The sequence below is a fragment of the Sminthopsis crassicaudata genome, chromosome 6 (genome assembly GCF_048593235.1).
Source record: "Sminthopsis crassicaudata isolate SCR6 chromosome 6, ASM4859323v1, whole genome shotgun sequence".
In the NCBI taxonomy this organism is placed as follows: Eukaryota; Metazoa; Chordata; class Mammalia; order Dasyuromorphia; family Dasyuridae; genus Sminthopsis; species Sminthopsis crassicaudata.
The window spans coordinates 187,658,836-187,681,279 of NC_133622.1; positions in this window are offsets into that span (position 1 = coordinate 187,658,836).

Here is a 22,444-nt window from a genome sequence, read left to right on the forward strand (position 1 = left end):
AGGCCCATTCCAGTGATCTTGTGATGAGGAGAGCCATCTGCAACCAGAAAGAGGACCGTGGGAACTGAGTGTAGATCCCAACATAGTATTTTCACTCTTTTTGTTGTTTGCTTGCATTTTGTTTTCTTTTTCATTTTTTCCTTTTTGATCTGTTTTTTCTTGTGCAGCATGATATTTGAGGAAACATATATATAGAAGAAATTTAACATATATTGGATTGCTTGCCATCTAAGGGAGGAGATGGGGGAAGGGAGGGAAACATTTGGAACACTAGGTTTTGTAAGGGTGAATGTTGAAATTATCCATGCATATGTTTTGAAAATAAAATAGTTTAATTAATTGTCAAATTGGCTATGATACTTTTCCACAACTAAATACCACTATCCACCAATACAGAAGTTGGTATTTAACCAGACTGAGGAAACAGGATAGAAAGAGCAGATATGTGATTATTATTGGTAACTCAACTTATTCTCTTCATGTCTGTATAGTGCACATTATTCCCCCTAAAGAAAAGTGTCCAAACAGATTAGTGGGGCAATATGGCCTCCACAACTTTTGATTTTTAATTAAAACCTGGTGATGGAGATGATGTTTGAGAGCAGAGGAATTCACCAGCATGTTGGATGAAGGGTGACGAATTTTCAATTGTAGCAAACCTCTTAGATCATATGCTAAGTGACAGAGGGAAATGGGGGGGGGTAGTAGGGATGTCACAGTAAGCATTGGTGGAAATTACAGATTAGTAAAGAAACGAAACCAAGAACATCCATACTTTGGGATGACTAAGTTGCTCAGGCAGTTCCTCTGTGACATTTTCTCCAAATACCCTACAATCAGTACTTCCTTTTGGACATGTTGCTAGTTCCCAAAGGCAATAGCTTCTTGGCAAAGATACTGGAATGATTTTCCATTTCCTTCTCCAGCTCATTTTACAGATGAAGAAACTAAGGCAAATAGGATTAAGTGACTTGCCCAGGGTCACATAGCTAGTAAGTGTCTGAGGCCAGATTTGAACTTAGAGAGATGAGACTTCCTGACTCCAGGTTCTGTACTCTGTGCACTGCATCATGTAGGTGCCAAATGCAGATATACTCACATGCTTATTCTGTTTTTCCAGACATACTTGTTATCCCAACTCTTCCCAAATGAATTCCTGCTCTCAACCTGAGTGATCTCCCTAGTTTTTTTTTAATTTTTATTTTTTTTTTGCTTTAAGTTTTCTTTTAGCTCTAAGCCTACGAGATTCCATACTCCTCTGTGCAACACTATTTGCTTTTTAATTGTTTAGGTTTTCTTGGCTTAGAATGAGTGTAAATAATGATCTTTTTAGTTTTGGTCAGAAACTATCATCTTTTCTAAGAAGATCCCAAGCAGGGTCATGAAGAGTCAGACATGACCAAAAGAACTCAACAAATCCAAAAGGAAATTGGCAAATGTTACAGGGACTATGGCAAAATAGCAACTTTAATTCATCATTGGTGGTGGAGCTGTGAACTGGTCCAGCCATTCTGGAAAGCAGTTTGGAAGTATGCCTCCCACCTCCCCCAAAAAAAGCTATTACAAGGAGCATACCCTTTGATCCAGTAATAGCACTGCTAATTGTATATTCCAAAGAAAACAGGGAAAAGAGCAAAAGAAATAATATATACAACATTATTTATGGCAGCTCTAATTGTGATGGCAAAGAATCAGAAACTGATAGTGTGCCCATCATTTGGGGAAATGGATGAACAAATTACGGTATATGAATGTGATGAAATACTATTGTGCCATAAAAAATGGAGGTTTTGGTTTCAGAGGAATCTGGGAAGATTTGTATGAACTGATGAAATTATCAGAATCACAAGAACAATTTACAATATAACAACAACATTGTAAAGATAATTAACTTCTAGAATCAAACATGATCACTATAATTGTAGTATATTCAGTTTTGTTTTCTTAAACTATTATTAAATCTGGAAGGAACTTTAGGGATCATTTAATATAGGGGAGTTTATATGTTAATACGTAGTCCATAGATCCTTGCTGGATCTGTGGATAGATTTCAGGGAGTTCATGCATTTGGATAAGAAAAAAGCCTTTATTTCAATTGAAATGATTTCTTCTATAATCATGGATTTTTTAAAAAAATTATGAATTTAAAAATATTATTCTGAAAAGGGATCCATAAGCTTTGCCTGATTGACAAAGGGGTCCATGGCACAATAAGAGGTTAAGAATCTGTGATTCAGTCCATTTCCCTCATTTTACAGAGTAGAAAACTGATAATCAGAAAAGTTAAGTGACTTGCTCTAAGTAACACAATCAGCTATATGACAAAACCAGCATTAGAACCAAGTTCTTAGACTACCTTTCCAGTGTTCTTTCCTCCAGACGAAATTGGCCCCTTATCAATGACTTGGAGCTCTAGATGTAAAAAATTTAGCTCTAGATGAATGTCAAAGATCAACCCCCAATTTAACTTTACTATTGGCCTGAGGCAGCATTTCGTACTGCCTGTTTACCAAGTGTCAGGTTAGCCTTTAAGTGATCCAGGGATTGGGAGCTGGCTGGAATTGCACCGCTTTGGAAATTCCCTATGCTCTGGCTACAGATTCTGGGAAGCTGGGGGAGGGACAGATCCTACTGGCCTCCTGATCACACACTTCTCTGTCATTCCAAATTTCCTAGTGGGTCATGGGCCTTATCTACAAGGAGAAGGAGTTTTGATATTGAATATGTCCTTAACTGAAAATCGTCAGTTCCAGGATGAAGCAGACATGCTGGGAGGAGGGAAAAACTCACTATCAGAAAGGAAAATTCCAAGCTCTGTACTCTCAATCAATCAATCAGCATTTATTAAGCACTTTATATGATATGAAGAAGGGCTGGAAGAGTCCTTGCCTCCAGAGAATTTCTATTCCACGTTGAGAGATAATAGTTTCATGCATATATGTACATACAAGAGAACAAACAGGAGATAACCTTTAAGGTATGAGAACTAGGATTCCTAGAAAGGGAATACAAGAGTTATTGCCTTCCAGTAGGCCTTTTTAAGACTAGTGACTTGTAGAATTTTCATTTGTAACAGAACTCCATTTCATCCACTTAGAGTTAAATGACCTGAGTTTTAGCCTCAGTTCTATCATTTATTTACTATAATCTGCCCAAGAGAGTCCCTTCAAACCTCTTAGATAACAATTCCTCCAATTTGCAAGATGAGGGGATTGAGTTTTTCCTTGTTCTTTAGTTGTTTCAGATTCTTTTTGGGTTTTCTTGCTAAGATACTGGAGTGATTTGACATTTTCCTCTACAGCTGATTTTTTACAGATGGGAAACCTGAAGCAAACAGGATGAAGTGACCTGCCCAAGTCAGGAAGTTTCTGAGGCTGGATTTGAGCTCAGGAAGATAAAGCTTCTTGACTCTAGGCCCAGCGCTCTATGCATTGTGCCATCTAGTTGACCCAGGAGATTGAATTAGGTGAACCCTAAGATCTCTTCCATGATTGACAAGACTGGTTTATGTTCTCCAAGTTCTTTATGCTTTAACATAACATAACATAACATAACATAACATAACATAACATAACATAACATAACATAACATAACATGCTTTCTATGTCTAAAATTCTATTGTGTTCTTTAACAACAAATCTTCAACAAACTAGAATGTGTTTATAATCATAGCCAATTTGGGCTTTGAATGATGTTTAATCATGACTTGGTCTCTGGTTGTTTAATGTGTGTAAGACGGCTCTCTGGCTTCAAGCTTTTCTTAATTCAGGAGTTATATGGCCCCTATAGCACTTGGCCAGGCCTAAGTGTGAAATAGAGAACTACAAATAACAGATCCCTTCAATTAAAAGATTTCCCTCCCCCCAGCCCTCATGCATACAAACTATGCTCACTAAAAGACAAATGTCAATAGTTTATTAAGCTCAATAAATTGTAAAAATTGTTATTGATACTTTTTACTTTTACATCATAGTCATTTCTATGTCTATTATTCCCTTTTTCAAATTGAACCCCCTCCCCCACCTCCCTAGAATTCCAAGATTCTTGCCCAGAGAACATGGTCATAGAGGTATCAGATTTTAGAAATGGATTATCCCAGAGTTCACCAGTTTGGCAATTCTTTCTTCCTTCCTTCCTTCCTTCCTTCCTTCCTTCCTTCCTTCCTTCCTTCCTTCCTTCCTTCCTTCCTTCCTTCCTTCCTTCCTTCCTTCCTTCCTTCCTTCCTTCCTTCCTTCCTTCCTTCCTTCCTTCCTTCCTTCTTTCTTTCTTTCTTTCTTTCTTTCTTTCTTTCTTTCTTTCTTTCTTTCTTTCTTTCTTTCTTTCTTTCTTTCTTTCTTTCTTTCTTTCTATCAGGGAGTTGTGTTTCATGGGTAAAGAAAACATAAACATCTTCCATTATGCACACCATGAAGGAAGAGTGGCAGGAAGGACCAAGTATGTGAGTTTCATTTCTAGTTGTCTGTTTTCCTGCCTCTTTCAGAGATTCTAGTAGGCTGTTGTTGCAAAATGGTGATAATGGGCACTGATAGGAATCTTTCCATCAGCTTCCTACAAAAATCGAGGGACAGATAGAAGAGAAAATCTAGATCTGACTTTTGGTCAGGGTTTATTGTGTCCCCTTACCTTTTGTGTGTGCCCATGTATCTGATTTTTAAAAAAAATGATCAAGGAGTGACATACTATTGTTTGTGTGATTAATGCAGAGATTTGGGGAGAGGTCTTCAACCCCTTTAAAGAGATGAGAGATATTATTCCTCTTTCAGTACAAGTTAAGGCACTGGAAATGGTTGGCACAATCAGCCTGAATTTTACACAAACAAGACAGAAGTAAGAAAGTCGTAGAAAAAATGTTAAAAATGCAGATTAAATTTAAATGTGCCATGTGTATTTTTTCCTAGAAATCCAGCTGATAAACATTTATCACCACACAGTGGCAATTACTTTAAAAGAAAAATAGTTAAGCAAATAAAAGGTAGTTTTACCACATATGAAACATTTAGCCTCCTAGTTAGTCCATCTTTCTGTCAAGAGGAGGGGGTGTACATTCATTATCTTTTCTCCATTATTCTTTCCCCCCCCCAAGTCATTCTGAATTTATTTTCCTCTTAGTGATCTTTTCTTTTCCATTGTTATAATCATCAGGTAATGGTACTAGTTCTGCTTCTCTCTTTATCAGTTCATGTAAATTTTTCCATGTTTCTATGAATTCCTCCTACTTGTCATTTCTTTCCTTACAACAGCAATAGTCCATTATATTCATACCCTGCAGTTTGCCCAGCCATTTTCCAATGGATGCACACTCACTTTGTTTCTAGCTCTTTGCTCCATAAAAAAAGATATTATATAAAGCACGTTCTTTCTATGTGGTAAGAATATTACAGAAAGGTTATGACTTACTTGAAAGCACACAACTAATTAATGGCAGTAGAGATTAGTTTAGAAATTGGGATATCTGGGTTGGAGTCCCAGCTCTGCTACTAAAGCTGTTTAACCATGGACAAATAAGTCATATCCTCTTCTAGGATTTAGTTTGCCCTAGTGCTCAGGTCTACTGGTTCCCAATCCAGGGCAATTTCTGCTATCTGTATGGTTCAAATAATGATATTCACCCTTCAGTTCCTTCCTGAGGCTCTGCACAATTGTTAAGCGTCACAATTGTCAAAGAAAGACTTGTAGTTACTATCCTCTGCTTCCCAACTCAGGAAAATGATCAATTATGTTCTTAAAAGATAGCAAACAAAATCTCTTAGATTAAAAAATGCTTTCATGTACAGCTTGGCACACTCTATACAACATATCTATTTTCAGAACTCTCAAAGAATCCTGGTTAACTTAATTCTATAAAAAATTTAAAAAAGTTTTTGCACAAATAAAAGCAAAGTACGCAGAATAAGGAGGAAATAAATATACAAAGGAAAAAAATTCTTTGCAATATAAATTTCTGACAAAAGTCTGACATCAAAACTCTATAAAGAATTATCAAAACCAAGAGCCAGATTCTTTCTCTCAGTCACTGGATAAAATTATTAAAAGGGTATGACTGGGTCAACTAGGTGGAACAGTGGACAGAGCACCAGCCCTGAAGTCAGGAGGACCTGAGTTCAAATCTGACACTTAACACTTCCTAGCTGTGTGACTCTGGGTAAGTCCCTTAACCCCAATTGCCTCAGCAAAAAGAAAGAAATGGCATGACCAAGCAGTTCTTGAAAGGACAAATTGCCAGTAATCACACCAATTATTATAATGATTATCAATACCTAATCAATATGTTTGAAAGTATTCAAACTTTAGTAATTAGAGAAATGTGAAAACCGATTCTAAGATATGTCTTCATACCTATTCATTAGACAAAGATATTAAAAATGAGAAAATTCAGGAGTGGTAAAATTATGGGAATATGGGCATGTATTTGTAGTGCTGATGAAGTAATGAAATAGTTGGACATTTTGAAAAAGCAATATAGAATTATGCCCTAAGAGCTACAAAAACTTCATGTTCTTTGATCTTTGTAGTCTCACAATGAGACAAGGAAGCTACTGGCAGTAAGAGAAGACCTTTCTATACACAAGCCCATTCCTAGCAGAAAAGTTGTGATAGTAAAAATCTGGAGACAAACTAAGTCCAAAAATTGAGGAGTATCTGGATAACTATGTTTTTTGAGTATAGCAGAAAATATGACATAATTTCTAAGGAATGACTAGTATGAAAAAGGAGGATGGGAAGTTATATAAAGTAATAATAAAATGAAAGCAGTACATATAAAAACCATATACACTCTGATTGTTTACAATTATGTAAATAGAGATAATAATAACAGTAATACCACTTTGAGAAATATACAGAAAGGAAATTTGGAAAGGGTCACTGAAACAAACAAAATAATTTTATTACTATTTTGTCAAAATTAATATGCACATTGGGGAGAGGTGATGGTGATTTAGCTTAAGTGTGTTTATTTTTCCTATGCAATCTGCTAAAGTGATTCTATGTGCAATCATTTACAAGTACTTTTTGTTGCTCTAATTTTTGTTTTCTGTTCTTTTGTTCTTATTGATATATTCGAATTGCACTTTTATTTGGAAGTTATAGCAAAATTTATTATTGTAGCTGGTGTGCCTGTGCATATCTCTTTTCCCTTTACTGCCTCCTGAAGAAGGTATGAAATTCCATGGACAAAATCAAATTTTTTTAACAAGCCAGGAAATAGATTTATCTGGTATCAGTTATCCAGGTAGCCCATCACTCTTCCTCCCCTTTTTTCTGACATTTGGTGTGAATTTACCTTGTGGTGAGGTTTTTGGGGTTTTTTTTTGACACCATATTGATGATGAAATTCATGAGCAGTTCATGTATCTAAGCTATATCTTGGGCTTAGTATTAAAAAGGGATTTGTACGCAGACAATAGAGGCTAGAAATATATCCAGAGAGGAAAGAGACCACAAACAGATTCAATCCAGATTGGTTCTATATTTCCTGGAGACCTATTAATTTGAAAATTAATATGCAAATTTGCAAATCTCTTCCAAGGAACCATGTAAAACTTTCTTAGACTAAGGCAGTAAATAATAGAAGCAATAGCAACAATTTATATAGTGCTTTAAAGTTTCAAAGCTCTTCACCAATATTGTCTCATTTAGTCCTCACAACTATTGTGGGAGGTAAGGACTATTATTATTCCTACTTTGCAGATGAGAAAAATGAGGTGGACAGAGGTTACATGATTTGCCTAGGGTCACACAGATAGTATCTGAGGTCAAATTTGAACCCATCCACTGTGCCACCCAGCTGCAAGGGAGACAGATTTTGGACTGAGGAGCAATTCCTGGACCAAGTAGAGGAGTTTCTGGGCAAAGTCAAGGATTTGAATCATTGTGGGGTTGGGAAGAGTCTATACTTTCATAGCCTCCACGACAAGGACTCAGTCCTTACCTGGTATTGTGCAGATCCAGAGGAAAAAAGCTAACCATCTACTGACCCTGACTACTACTTCTCCTTCTCCTTCTCCTTCTCCTTCTCCTTCTTCTTTTTCCTTCTCCTTCTCCTTCTCCTTCTTCTTTTTCCTTCTTCTTTCTCCTTCTTCCTTCTTCCTTCTTCCTTCTCCTTCTCCTTCTCCTTCTCCTTCTCCTTCTCCTTCTCCTTCTCCTTCTCCTTCTCCTTCTCCTCCTTCTCCTTCTCCTTCTCCTTCTCCTTCTCCTTCTCCTTCTCCTTCTCCTTCTCCTTCTCCTTCCTCCTTCTCCCTTCTCCTTCTCCTTCTCCTCCTCCTCCTCCTTCTCCTCCTCCTCCTTCCTCCTCCTCCTCCTCCTCCTCCTCCTCCTCCTCCTCCTCCTCCTCCTCCTCCTCCTCCTCCTCCTCCTCCTCCTCCTCCTCCTCCTCCTCCTCCTCCTCCTCCTCCTCCTCCTCCTCCTCCTCCTCCTCCTCCTCCTCCTCCTCCTCCTCCTCCTCCTCCTCCTTCTTCTTCTTCTTCTTCTTCTTCTTCTTCTTCTTCTTCTTCTTCTTCTTCTTCTTCCACTTAGACATGTGTCAAATTCTGAGGTTCCAAGAAAGAGGAAACCCAGAATAGGAACATGAGCCAAAATGAAAGATTATTGTGAGAAGCCTTCATGATTAAAACCAGTATGTGTAAGCTCAGAGTCAGTTCTAAGCCATAGGTTACAGAATATATAGGGATTACAATGCAAATACACACATATATTAGTATATATATGCATATAGATACATATGTGTATACATACACATGTACCATATATATTTTATGCATATATTCATAGTTGCAATATATTTACATGTGTGTATGTAAACCTATATTATCTTTATTTTTATTTTGTCTGGTCCCATGATTTCACTAGTATACAAAACTCCTAAAAAGGAGATCTTACTATTGCAGATCACCGCTTTTCTGCCATCCCAAAGAGTGCCTGAGGCACAGGCCAGATTAAATGACTTGCATAGGGTCACAGAATATATTTCAGAAGTGGAATTCATCCCAGGCCTTCCAGATTCCCAAACCAGCTCTCTGTCCATTATACCACATCTGGACATATTGCTTGTTTGCTCACAAATCTTTGATGACTTTCCTCTGCCTCTAAAATAAAATACAAATTACTTAGATGTTAAGACACTCTAAATCAGGCATTAACCTACTTTTCCAGTCTTGTCCTCACTTATCCTCTCTCTTCCCCAGCCTGGCCCAGCCCAGATCCTTCACATTCAGTCAAACAGGGCTATTTTCTCTTCTGGGCTCCTCCTGCTCTTCTATCTTCCTACAGTCTGTTCTTGATATATGGAACATGCTCATTCTTCATCCCCATCAATCCCTTCTTTCCTCCTTAGTTTACCATCAAAATTTACCTCCTCCAGGAAACTTTCTCTGAACTGGAGTGCTCTTCCCCCACATCTCTCTTTTGCTTTTTCTAGAGCACTGTACCTGATTCTCTCCTTTGCTCTTACACATTTTGTTTTGTACCATGCTTGTCTGCTTATGTTCTGTTCAGAGCACATTTTTATATTCTTTTCTCAATCCCCTTCTCCTTTAAGATAGAAAGTAGATTTTTTTTTTTTCATTTGTGTATCCCCAGACTTGAGCACATGCCTTGCACTTAGTAGGTACTTAATAAATGTTTATTGAATTGAATCCATAGGAGTAATACAAGTGCCCTGGCATGGCCATTGAACACCTGAGTTTTAATTCTTGCTTTGCCAGTTTAAAAAAAAAAAATTTAACATTTATTTTTTAAAACATCGAATTCCAGATTGTCTCTCTTCCTCCCCATCCAAACACCTTTAATAAGGCACTGGCCCTGAAGTCAGGAGGACCTGAGTTCAAATCCAGCTTCAGACACTTAATACTTACTAGCTGTGTGACCTTGGGCAAGTCACCTAATCTGATTTACCTCAATTTCCTCATCTGTACAATGTTCTGGAGAAGGAAATAGCAAACTAGTATCTTTTCCAAGGAAACCCAAAATGAGACACAATTGAAATGACCAAACAATAATCACCATTTATTTATTAGCTCTAAGAACTCAGGTCAGTTTTTTCCTTCATGAAAATATTTTTTCACCTGAAAATGAGGGTGACAATATCCCTCCCTTTCAAAATATTATTGTGATGGTATAATAAAAACACAATTTTTAAAGAAGGCACCTTGGACTTAACCTTAAGCACACAAAGCCCTAGCTTTGCTGCCATAGGCAAATTACTTACTCTCTCTGACCATCAGTTTCTTCATTGGCTAAAATGAGGTGAATAACAATGGTTGGGTTTTTTTAAGGAAAGTACTTAAATGTGAGCGATTATTAATAGATATGGAAGGGATTTGACAGATCCAGAGCGTGATACTGATGTGATGTCAGTTGTAGAGAGGAAGTTGTTCAGAAAAACAGAAACGTTTGAAGAAAAAGGAAGTTTTTACTTTTTAGGGACTTGGGGAAGAGGAGACATAAGAGGAGAGTTGGGGAGGGGAGGCATCCACTGAGTGACTCTACTCTTAAGTCAGGCAGACTTATCTACTTTCTCTGCTCCCTCCTCCCTTTTTTGCCTTCTTTCTTTCTTACCTAGTCTTAACTACTGAATGGGGATTGTCTCAATCAGACTGAGATAGATGAAGTATTAAAGACCTGAGCTTAAAAAGTCTCCCACTGCATTCAGATCCATCTCCAGTCATCCTAATCTCTATCTGTCCACTGGACCCGATGGCTCTGGAAGGGAAAGTGAGGCAGGTGACCTTGCACAGCCCTCCCTCACTTCAATCCAATTCACTTGCATATCATGGTTGTCTTCCCTTCTCCCACAGACCCTTCCAAAACTGTTGTTCATGCTATTTACTTATTATTTCCTGCCCTTTCTCAGCTCGTTAGCGTCTCAAATCTGCCAGTCATCCATTACAGTCTCCCTCTAAGTTGTATGAGAGAAGTAAAAAGAATACTGGCTTTAGAGTTGAAAGATTTGCCTTTGGATTTGCCTCTGCCATTGTCAAACTGGGTGACTTTAGGCAAAGTCAATTACTCTCTCGCATCTCAATTTTTTCATCTCTAATATGGAGATACTGATACTGCTTCTACCTATCTAGCAGAACTCAAAGTTGGAGAGGACCTCTGTGGCCATTTAGTTGAGCCAAAATACTCAACAAATCATCTTCAGCCTTGGTCCAAAAACTGCCACTGAAGCAGAAGTCTCTGGAGAAAGCCTGTTGGTTATTCTTCAACCCTCTCACTTGAGCTACAGCCAAGAGCTTCTTCACTGTTGCTCTCTGTTCCTCAAGTCTCTTCCACCCTCCATACAGCTATCAGCGGAATATTTTTCCAACACGTGTCCTATCATGTCACCCTTCTGGCCAAGATGTTCCAATGGGTCCCTTTGCTTCTAGGCTAAAACTAACCCCTGTTTGTCTCTCAAAAGCCTTCATCATCTGGCTTCAGCCCACCTTTCCGTCTTTATGAACTCTCTTCTCCAGGGAAACTAGACTACTTCCTGACCCCCATATGGGGCATTCTCTCTTCAATATCACTATTTTTGCACAGGCTGTGCCTCATGGCTGGAATGTACTTCCTCCTCACCTCCACCTCATGCAATTCTTGACTTTTTTAAAAACCCATTTTGATGCTCTACCCCCAGTTGTTAAGTATCTTCTCTCTAGAAATTGACTCTCTCTACTTTGAATAAATTTTATATTTAATTTTCTCTGCATATTTTGTCTTCCCAAAAAGAATATATGTCCTTGAGAATGGGGATCATTTCATTTTTGGTCTTGGCAGCCCCTCAGCCCTCATCTGGTATTCAGCAGATAGTTCATGTTTATCAAATGCTGGCTGACCAAATGTTGAATGATTTCAGCAACTAAACTATAAGTTAGTTGGGGGCAGGAGTCACAAGATCTGTATCCCCATAGCTGCCATCACAAGACTGGGAATGAGGGAAATGTTAAGAGACCCGAGGCAAGGATTGTTTCTTGAAATTAAACCATTGCTCAGACAGGGATGATTTCTCCTAGACCCAGCTAAATAACTTCTAATTCAAATCCCTTAGTAAGAGACTCTGCTAGATACTCAAACATACAAATCAATCAATCAATTAATTTGTTAATTTGCCGTGGATAGAGCACTGGCTTGGAATCAGGAAGGCCCATCATGAGTTCAGATCCAATCTCAGACTTACCAGATGTGTGAACCTGAGTAAGTCACATAATCGTGTTTTGCTTTCCTTTTCTCATCTGTCAAATGAGTTGGAGAAGGAAATGGCTGACCATTTCAGTATCTTTGCCAAAAGAATCCCAAATGGTGTTACAAAGAGTTAGACACAACTGAAATCATATAAATGATAAATAGTAATTTGAATAATATTTAATTAAAATTTAATAAAGAATAATAGTAATTAAAATATAGAGTCTGGAAAGCATAGAAATCATTTTCTGACAGTGAGTAGTCCTTTAGCTCCAATCCCTCCTTCATATTGCTGCCAGAAACATCTTTCTTATTATGCAAGCCATTACTTAGCTCAAAATCTTTGCTTTGTTGGCCCCATCTCTATTCCTTACAAGTAAAGTTTGAGTTTCTTTGCTTGGCATTTAAAGTCCCTGTAACTGGCCTTTTCTTTTACATAAGTCCCTTGCCTTTCCAGCTTTCTCTCATACAAGTTCCTGGCATGCAGAATTAGAGTTGGAAGCCATGTATCCAACCTGGACTAAATCAGTATCCCCTCTGACACTACTGATCTTTTCTTAATGCCTTCCTGTCTTTGAGGAACTTCTAAAGTAAATTATTTTACTTTGGGATGTAGCTGTTAGGAAATTTTCCCATCCCTCTAGCTGAAATTTACATCCCTTCCACTTCAGTTCATTGTTCCTAGTTTGATCCTCTGGGGAAGGAGAACAGGTCAGAACTGTTTGCTATGTGACCCTTCTCCCCAAATACTTGAACTTTACTTGGTAGGGAACCTTCTCTTCTCCTGAGTTCCTTCAACTGATACGCAGATGTTTGTTGTTAATAAATATTTATTCACTTCAAGTTGGATCACTTCCAGGTGGGAGAATCTGGAAATTTGGGGATATTTCAGTGGGTGGGCTTGGAAGGCACAGAAATGGGAAAGGGGATGGAGTACATTTCACATACCGTACTGGAAAAAGTTTACTACAGAGCAGGAACACATGAGATTTAACAAAAGATGAGAACATACTTCAAAAAGATACAGAATCCCATTGCTCTTTTCTTGGCTCCACTGGAGATTTCCCTCCCCTCCCCTCTCCCACCAGTGTACCATGGACTTTCCTGCTCACTTATAAAAACTAAGAATCTTAGAGTTGGGAGAAATCTTGGAGATCACTTGATCCAATCCCTCCATTGTGCCCCAAGACAGGAAATGACTTGCATGGAGTCACACAGCTAGTTTATAGCAGGATAGAGACCAGACCTCCTGACTCTTATTCCAGAGCACTTTCCGTGACTCCAGCTGTTCTCTGCTGTTAGAATTCCCTGGCTGTGTTCATGGGTGAGAAACCACGTTGGGTCTATTCATAGAGCCTGTCTGAGAGCCAGCCCCTCAGGGCCTCTGCAGCTACTCCACTGCCTCTCATTCTCTGAAGAAAAGTGCATCAAGGCTTATGAAGAAGGGCAACTTCCTGAAGGCTCACCCCCTTCTCTATATTTGTGTATTTTGCAGTATTTAACACACCTTCCTCTGCCCCTCTCCCAGTTAAAGTTAAACTCCTTGATAGCAGGGACTGTTTCATTTCTGTTTTTCTGTCAGCCCAGTGTCTAGTATACAATGGGCATTTAATAAATGTTTAAATGACTTGACTATTGCACTATCTCTAGTCCTTTCACCATTATTCTCCTCTGGATCAGCTCTGTTCATCAGTGTCTTCCCTAAAATGTTGTGCTCCAAATTGGGATTATACTCTGTGCTCTAAGAAAATGGATCTACTCTGGCTAACCTCATTCATAACTTCAATCTCTATTCTTATGCTTGGACTCAATCAATCAGTAAGCAAGAAGTTGTCAAGCACCTATTATGTGGCAAGACCCTGGTGATCATTAGACTCAGTCATTGTCACCCATGTGACCTTAAACAAGTACTTTAACCTATGGAAGAGTCATTTTACAGATGCAGAAACTGAAGTTTATGCAGGTTAGCCCACAAAGTCGTCCAAGTGAAATAATGGGTCCCAGACCCTCCTAATTCTAGATGTCTTCCCATTTCATCACTCTAGGGAATGCATGAGGAGTGAATGGGTGAGTTAAAACAGTAGTGTGGAAGAGAGCTGGAAAGGAAGAATCAAATCTGGAAAGGAAAAGTAGAAGGTGTTACATGTGTGAAAGGTTGAAAAAAAGAGGCCCCAGCTGATTCCAGAGTATTTACTTACCTGTCATGGCTAATTTGTATGACTTAAAGTAGAACTGAATCAAATATGTGAAGTCAGCCTCAGACCAGAGCTTATGAATTTAAACTTAACCTTGTTTACCTCAGTTTCTTCTTAGACAAACTAAAAAAGTTTGGTTTAGCCCAAGGCCTCTGAAACATTTTCCAATCATGATCTGTTTTCACCCAAGAAATTTTTACATGATCCTGGGTATATAGATATATAAAATAGGCACACAAATCACACATTTGCTGATAATAAATTATAATTTCATGATCTCTACATTGAGTTATAAGACCCATAAGACCCACAGTTTAAAGAGGCTTCTCTTTTTTTCTTTCTTTCTTTTTCTTTCTTTCTCTCCTTCCTTCCTTCCTTCCTTCCTTCCTTCCTTCCTTCCTTCCTTCCTTCCTTCCTTCCTTCCTTCCTTCCTTCCTTCCTTCCTTCCTTCCTTCCTTCCTTCCTTCCTTCCTTCCTTCCTTCCTTCCTTCCTTCCTTCCTTCTCTCTGTCTCTGTCTCTCTCTTTCTCTCTCCACCCCCCCCTCTGGATTAGGAATCAGCAAATTGTAACACTGAAGTTTATTTTTAAAAAGCATCAATAAAACTTTAAAAACTAGAATTCCATCCCAGGAATCAAAAGACCTAGATTTAAGTTCTGATTCTGACCTGGCTTTGTGCCTGTGAAGAAATTGCTCCATCTCTTTAAGCTTCATTTTCTCATCTGTAAAATGGATATTTCTGCCTCCCACCTGGGGTAATTAGCAAAAAGTTTTATAAACTCTAAAATGTCAGAGAAAATGAGATTTTTTGGTTGAAGGTTTAGGAAAAAGCAGAAAAATGTCATCAAGGATTTTTGAGCCTGAGATCATGGGGGGCCTCAGGACTATCCATAGTAATTGAGGAGAAGGGTTTGACTGGGGAAGGTTGGGAGGGAAGATGCTTGAAAAGTGTGCTTGTTTGTGGGAAATGACTGAGTTGTGAAGTTAAAGTTCAGAAGCTGAGGTTGACATCTGGGTATCAGCTGCCATCATGTGATGGCATGTGCTGCATGAGTGCATTGGAAAAAATGTCTTGGGAGAGAACAATGGCTAATGGGCAGAGACCAATTGGGGGTGGGGTAGCAAAAGCCAAGAAGGTGCCTGAAGTAGCTGGAAGAATATGAGGGCAATGTTTTAAAATCCAAGAACAGAGGGGTCAAGGACTACCTATAGAGAATAAAGATTTGGACCTGCTCCAAACAGGCCAGATTTCGATCCCAATCTGATTCTGACACCATATACTAAAAGATGGTTTATGGTTGTGGGCAAATCACTTCTCCGAACTTGTTTCCTGACCTGTAACATTGTGTTAATACCTACTTCGTATGCTTGTGGTATGTACTCAAATAAAGTTATGGAAATGGGGAGCTTTCCAAACTTTAAAGAAACATATATATGGATAACTTAAAAATGATTGATGTCTCTTTCTTTGTTATGTCATTAAAGTTTTTATTAAACCCCGACCATGTGCCACTCTGAGATTCTCTGAGGTTCTGAGATTTCCTGTGATGCGATGCATAGAGCATTGGTTCTGGAGTCAGGAACTCATCTTCCTCAGTGGACTCAGATACTTTCTATCTGTGTGACTCTGGGAAAGTAATTTAACCTTGTTTACCTCAGTTTCTTCACCTATAAGATGAGCTGTAGAAAGAAATGGAAACTCTCTCCAGTACCTTTGTCAAGAAAACCCCAAATGAGGTCATGAAGAGTCAAAAGCAATTGAAAACAACAAGGGCTAGGCACTGGACTAAACACTGGAGCTATGAAGAAAGAAAATTACAATGTCTGTCCTCAAAGAGCAGATAGTCTTTTAGGGAGACGACATACAAAAAACTGTATAAACAAGCTGTCTGCAGGATACATTAAAGAGAATCATCAGTAGAGGGAGGATACTGGATGGGGGAAGGGGTTAGGAAAAGTGTCTTGTAAAAGATGAGACTTTATTTGGGATTTAAAAGAAGCCAGGAAAGCGAAGAGGCAGAGATGAGAGGGGAGAAACAGAAATGAAGGGTAATCAGTGAAAATGAGATGGAGTGTCTTGTTTCAAAACTGGCAAGGTGGTCAGTGAAGCTAGATGGGAGAATATATGGAAGAAGTAAACAATAAGATCAGAAAGCTAGGAAAGGGCTAGGTTATGGAAGGCTTCAAGTCAAACAGAAGATTTTATATTTGATCTTCTAGATTCCACTTTTTTAAACTGTGGTTCATGACCCCATATGGGGACTTGTTAATTGAATGTGGGGGATTGCTAAATTATGATTTATTAGCTAGTGCAGATCTAGAGCAAGGTTTCTTAAACTTTTTCTTCTTGCAACTCCTTTTCTCTTGATAAATTTTCATGTGGCCCCAGGTATACTGGTATGTAAAATAGGTATACCAATCAAACTTTATAAGTCATAATTTCATGACCCTCACATTCAATTACGAGACCCCCATGGGGTCTAACACCACAGTTTAAGATGTTGGCAAGATGATAGGGAGCCATTGGAGTTAATTGAGGAGTTAATGTGGTCAGACCTGCACTGTAAGATCAATTTGTATGTATTGTTTTCCTGGTTTTATTTATTTCTTTTTACTTGATTTATTTACTTTTTACTTTTGCTTTACCATATTATACATATAAATACAATATTCTCATTCTTACTTATATCCTTTTTATTCCTAATAGTACAGTAAATATTACTAAATTCTAATAAAATGCCTATTATTCCCTTTAGTTGTACTCTCTCTCTCTCTCTCTTTCTCTCTCTCTCTCTTTCTCTCTCTCTCTCTGTCTCTCTGTCTCTCTCTGTCTCTGTCTCTCTGTCTCTGTCTCTGTCTCTGTCTCTCTCTGTCTCTCTCTCTCTTTCTCTCTCTCTCTCTCTCTCTCTCTCTCTCTCTCTCTCTCTCTCTCTCTCTCTCCTCTCTCTGTCTCTCTCTGTGTCTCTCTCTCTGTGTCTCTCTCTCTCTCTCTCTGTCTCTCTCTCTCTCTCTCTCTCTCTTCCCTAATCTCTCTCTTTCATCTTCCTGCCCTCTTCTACCCTTTTCTATCTATCTGTTTATTTGGGTATCCTCAGTGACTGGCAAATAATGCTTAATAAATGTTTGTTGCCTGATTGCTTAATTTCATTCACTTCTTCCTTTCCAAAGGAAATGGGACCCAATATGGACAGCATTTCTGAGTCTTCCTATAGTTTGGGAAGAACACACAGAATCTTTTCTTTAGAAAGCTCTTTAGAGCTTTAGGAAAAGCTCTGAGGAAATACTCAAGGAAGAGGGACAGAACAATTACTGATGCTCCCATCACCAGTTCATAAAATCTTTTCCTCCTATGAGGTAAAAACAAACAAAAAAACTTAACACAATGATTTAGAATTCTTATGATTTAGAATTTTTAAACACTGTACACTCCACCATCTTTTGTGGCTAAGAGAGTCCCCTGTCTTCCCTGTGAATTTTGTGGAAAAAACTTTGGGGACTGAATGGGGAAAATCAGAGGGGAAAGCTAGAAGTAATAAGGTTAAGGGCCACCTCCTAGAAGAATGATTCAGTGGACAGGCCCTAATATCCAGGGGGAAAGCCCTCCAGGCTTCTCTATAAGTACTCCTCTGCATAAGAAATCTTCCAGGAGAAGGTTCTCTGAACTGAAGCATATGAAGGTACCAAAGTCCTGAAGCTCCACATGTACTAAGGAAAAAAGTTAGCATGGGACTGAATGCCATGAAGGAATTTAAAATAGGAAGTAGGGTAAAGGGGGAACTAAAAGAAGCTCAAATAAACTTTTAAGACAGCCAGTAAGTACGCACTGGGAACTTCCTATTCCCTGTTGCCTAGTCATACTTGAATAATTGGTTTTTTGCTTAAAAATTTTTTCTTTATTGATCTTTGTTTTTGCATTACTGTCAGCGTCTACTGTGCTCCTCTGAGTTCTTAAGGATTTAATATCCCATTACATTCGTGAGCTACAATATGTTTAATGGAAATTGACTTTGTTCCCATTTTTTTTTTTTACCCCATCCCTCCCCCACACTGGTCCTTTAATGTTTAGGTATATATCATACCAAGCTATTTTATCAGTCTTTCTTTGAATTCCCCAGGTAATATTCTTAGCAGTGAGATCTTTCGGTCAGAAATGAGCCTTATTGCCCCTTTTTCAGCATGATTCCAAATTGCTTTCCAGAACAGGGGCACCAATTCATAGGTCCACAAATAGCATCCTCAGCGTGCCCATATTTTCATGGGCCTTCCAACACTGGCTGTTTCCACTGTAACAACTGTTTCACTAGGTTCTCCAAAAAAGATTATATAAGTCAAATCACCCTATCTTTTAGATTGTTGGGTGGATGGGATGATAAGGGAAGGGAAGTATTTAGGAATGGGCTGTTTGGTTTTACAATTGCAACTAGCATTCTTTGAGGTATTTCTATGAAATGTGTGTGTGTTTGATCTTGAGACTGTATAAGACAAAATATGGACAAGACAGAAAATCTTTCTTGTGAGAATCAATAAATTAACATTGATTATATCCAGTGCCAAGGACTGGACACAAGTTTATTTTATGAATATTATAAAGGTAATTCTGTAAAGATACTTTGACAAATTGACCATTTATAGCATATGGTGGCAAGATTTATTGATGATGGTTCCTTAGAGGAGAAAGAAAAAGAACTAATTGCTGACTCAATTTAACTCATGAGATTCTTGATAAAATCTTGAGAGACATAAGTTGGTGTCATGAGTGAACTGATATTGGGGTTTTGTTTTCATAAACTGTGTGTGTCATCATAGAGGTGGCTCTAGCTGTGATCTTTCAAAAGCTAAAATATTGTGAATAATTGTGACTTTGTTTTATTATTGATTTAATTTTTAAAGCTTTTTCTTTTCTTTTTTCTTTTTCTTTTTTTTTTTTTTTTTTTTTTTTTTTTGAGGCTGGAGTTAAGTGACTTGCCTAGGGTCACACAGCTAGGAAGTGTTAAGTGTCTGAGATCAAATTTGAACTCAGGTCCTCCTGAATTCAGGGCTGGTTCTCTATCCACTTCACCACCTAGCTGCCCCAGCTTTTTGTTTTCAAAACACATAGTTTCTAACATCTACCTTTGCAAAAACCCATGTTCTAATTTTTTTTTCTCCCTCCCTTCTCTTCATGCCCTCCTCCAGACGGCAAGCAATCCAACACATGCCAAACATTACAATTCTTCTACACACACCTCCACAATCATCATGCTACACAAGAAAAAACAGATCAAAAAGGAAAAATATGAGAAAGAAAATAAAATGCAAACAAATAATAAAAAAGTGAAAATACAATGTTGTCCTCTCTCTGGATGTAGATGGCTCTTTCAATCACAAGACCATTAGAACTGGCCGGAATCACCTCACTGCCAAAAAGAGCCACTTCCATCAGAATTGATTATCACATAAACTTGTTGTTGCTGTGTACAATGTTCTCTTGGTTCCACCCACTTCACTCAGCATTGATTTGTTAATAAATTATATGCTCAGTAATGTTAATATTTTAACATATATATGTATGTATATATACATATATATATATATATATATATATATACACAGAGAGAAAGAGAGAGAGAGAGAGAGAGAGAGAGAGAGAGACAGAGAGACAGAGAGACAGAGACAGAGACAGAGACAGAGACAGAGACAGAGAGACAGAGAGAGAAAGAGAGGAGATGAGTAAATAATTACTACTGGAAAAGGAAATTTCTCCAGTTAAATTATATTTAATGAAAACATTGTTATATGGAAAGGCTCTTTGTTAGGAGGAGAAAGATACCAAGAGGAATTCTGGTGATGGAAAAACAAAAGATATCAATAAACATTTATTTTAAAATAATATTTAATAAACCAGGATGGAAACTCTAGCTAAGGAATTATAATTTTACTACTTAATAAGAAAATTTATAATTTTAAATTATTCTAGAGCTCAAGAGAAGATTAAGAGTATGAGAACAAGTCAAGTATCAGACTGAAGAGTAACTTGTAGATGAGGGTGGTCATTTTGCTGCAGAGAAGAATGACAGTCAAAATTGTAATACCAAATTGCCAGCCTCCAACTGCTCTCTCTTCACCTGCTATCTCATTTGGCTCTTAAAGATAGTGTCAGTTATCTGTAGCCTTTTTGGGAAATCCAAATAGAAGAGATATACACCACCTTTTATCATCTTTACTAGATGTACCGCTACACTTTGGAGTTGTTATTTGTTTTTCTTATTAGTGTTCAGGAGTAATTTTTCATACTGTAGTATTCAATTCTCCAGAGAATTGTTTATTCATAACCGTTAGTCACTATATATCTTTGTTATCAGATATATCTGATGCAAATATTTTTCCTGTTAAAATTTTCTGTTCTTATAATTACTTTGATCCTGCCCTTCTTTTTCCTACTGAAAAAGTACCTGATCTTTTTCTTCCAATTTTTATAGTATGACCTTTTAATGTCATATTTCTATCCATTTTGACAACTGATTTTCTTTTTTTAAAATTTTTAAATTAATTTTATAATTTTTTTGACAGTACATATGCATAAGTAATTTTTTTTTTTGCAACATGACAATTGATTATTTTCATATAAGGATAAATCCAACACACATTTGTAGAACAATTAGCTGGTATTTAGCCCTCCACTGTCCAATGAAATACATTAAGACACAATTCTGCCTTCTAGAAGCTTACTACTTATTTGCTTGGAGGAGATGATATATCTGCAAAACTAAAACAGAGAACTAGAGGCAAAGTCACTTTTTAATGATCTTAAATGGACACTGGACTGGGAACTAGGACACCAGGACTCTTCTCCTGACTCATTAGCTTTGTAACCTTGGACACTTCCCTTATTTGGGTGTTCCCCTATAAAATGAGGGTGTTGGACCTAGGTAATTCTTAAGGTCCAATCTAGTCTGATGTCGTGTGTGTGTGTGTGTGTGTGTGTGTGTGTGTGTGTGTGTGTGTGTTTAGGAGAATTGCAATAGGAGACACTCTCACAATTAAAAAAAAAAAAAAACAAAAAATACTAACAACACAAAAACTCCCCAAATTGATAAAAAAAACTATAGAAGGCATGAGACCTGTGGAGGAAGGAAGTGTGGAAAGTGGAAAAAGAAGTCCCTCCTCTGAGCTCTCATATATGAGTTTTATCTTGTATCTTTCATTTGCTGAGTAGCATATACTAATATATACTTTTGACTATCTTATATATTTATTGAATAATGGCACTTAAGAGTTTTAAGAAACTAAAGAGCATCTTTTCACATAATCCCAGACTCTGAGAATTGGAAGGAATCTCACATGTCATCTAATCTAACCCTTATTGGAGTAACTGTCCCTTCTATAAGAATATTAATTAATGATTTCCAGTGAAATGGGGCACAATTCCTCCTGTAGCAGCCTATCCCACTTTTCCATTACAGAATTCATTAGAAAGGTTGTCCTCCCAACTAGCCTAAATTGCCTTCTTTTCTGCTTTTACACATTGTTCCAAGTTTCATTATCTAGGGTCAAGCAGAACAAGGTTAATTCTCTTTTTATAAATTTTTTTTAGATGTGAATTTGAACACCCCATTCCTCAAAGGTATTTCTATGTGTCTACAAAGCAGAACAAAAAGAGGATTCATAATTCTTCATATCCCAACTTCTTTTCTTTTACTGGCTGTCCTCCAGGCCTGGAAAACTCCACCTTCTCTGATTGTTTCCAAGTCTTAGCTAAAATCTTACCACTTTCCTCATTCTCCTTAATGTTTGCTAGTGCCCTTCTCTGGCTATTTCAAGTCTTGGCTGAAATCTTATCTTCTATAAGAAGTCTTTCCCTGTTCCCCTTACTGCTGGTGACCTTTGTTGAGTATCCCTAATTTATGATATACAGTCTTTTTTTTGGGGGGGGGGTTGTACATAATTGTTTGCATGCTGTCTCATTAGACTGAGATCTTTTTGAGGGCAGGGACTAGTTTTTCCTGTTTGCAACTTCAGTTCCTAGCACAGTGCCCGGAATTTGTTGTTCAGTTGTTTTCAGTCATGTCCAACACTTTGGGATTCCATTTGAATTTTTTTGTTTGTTTTGA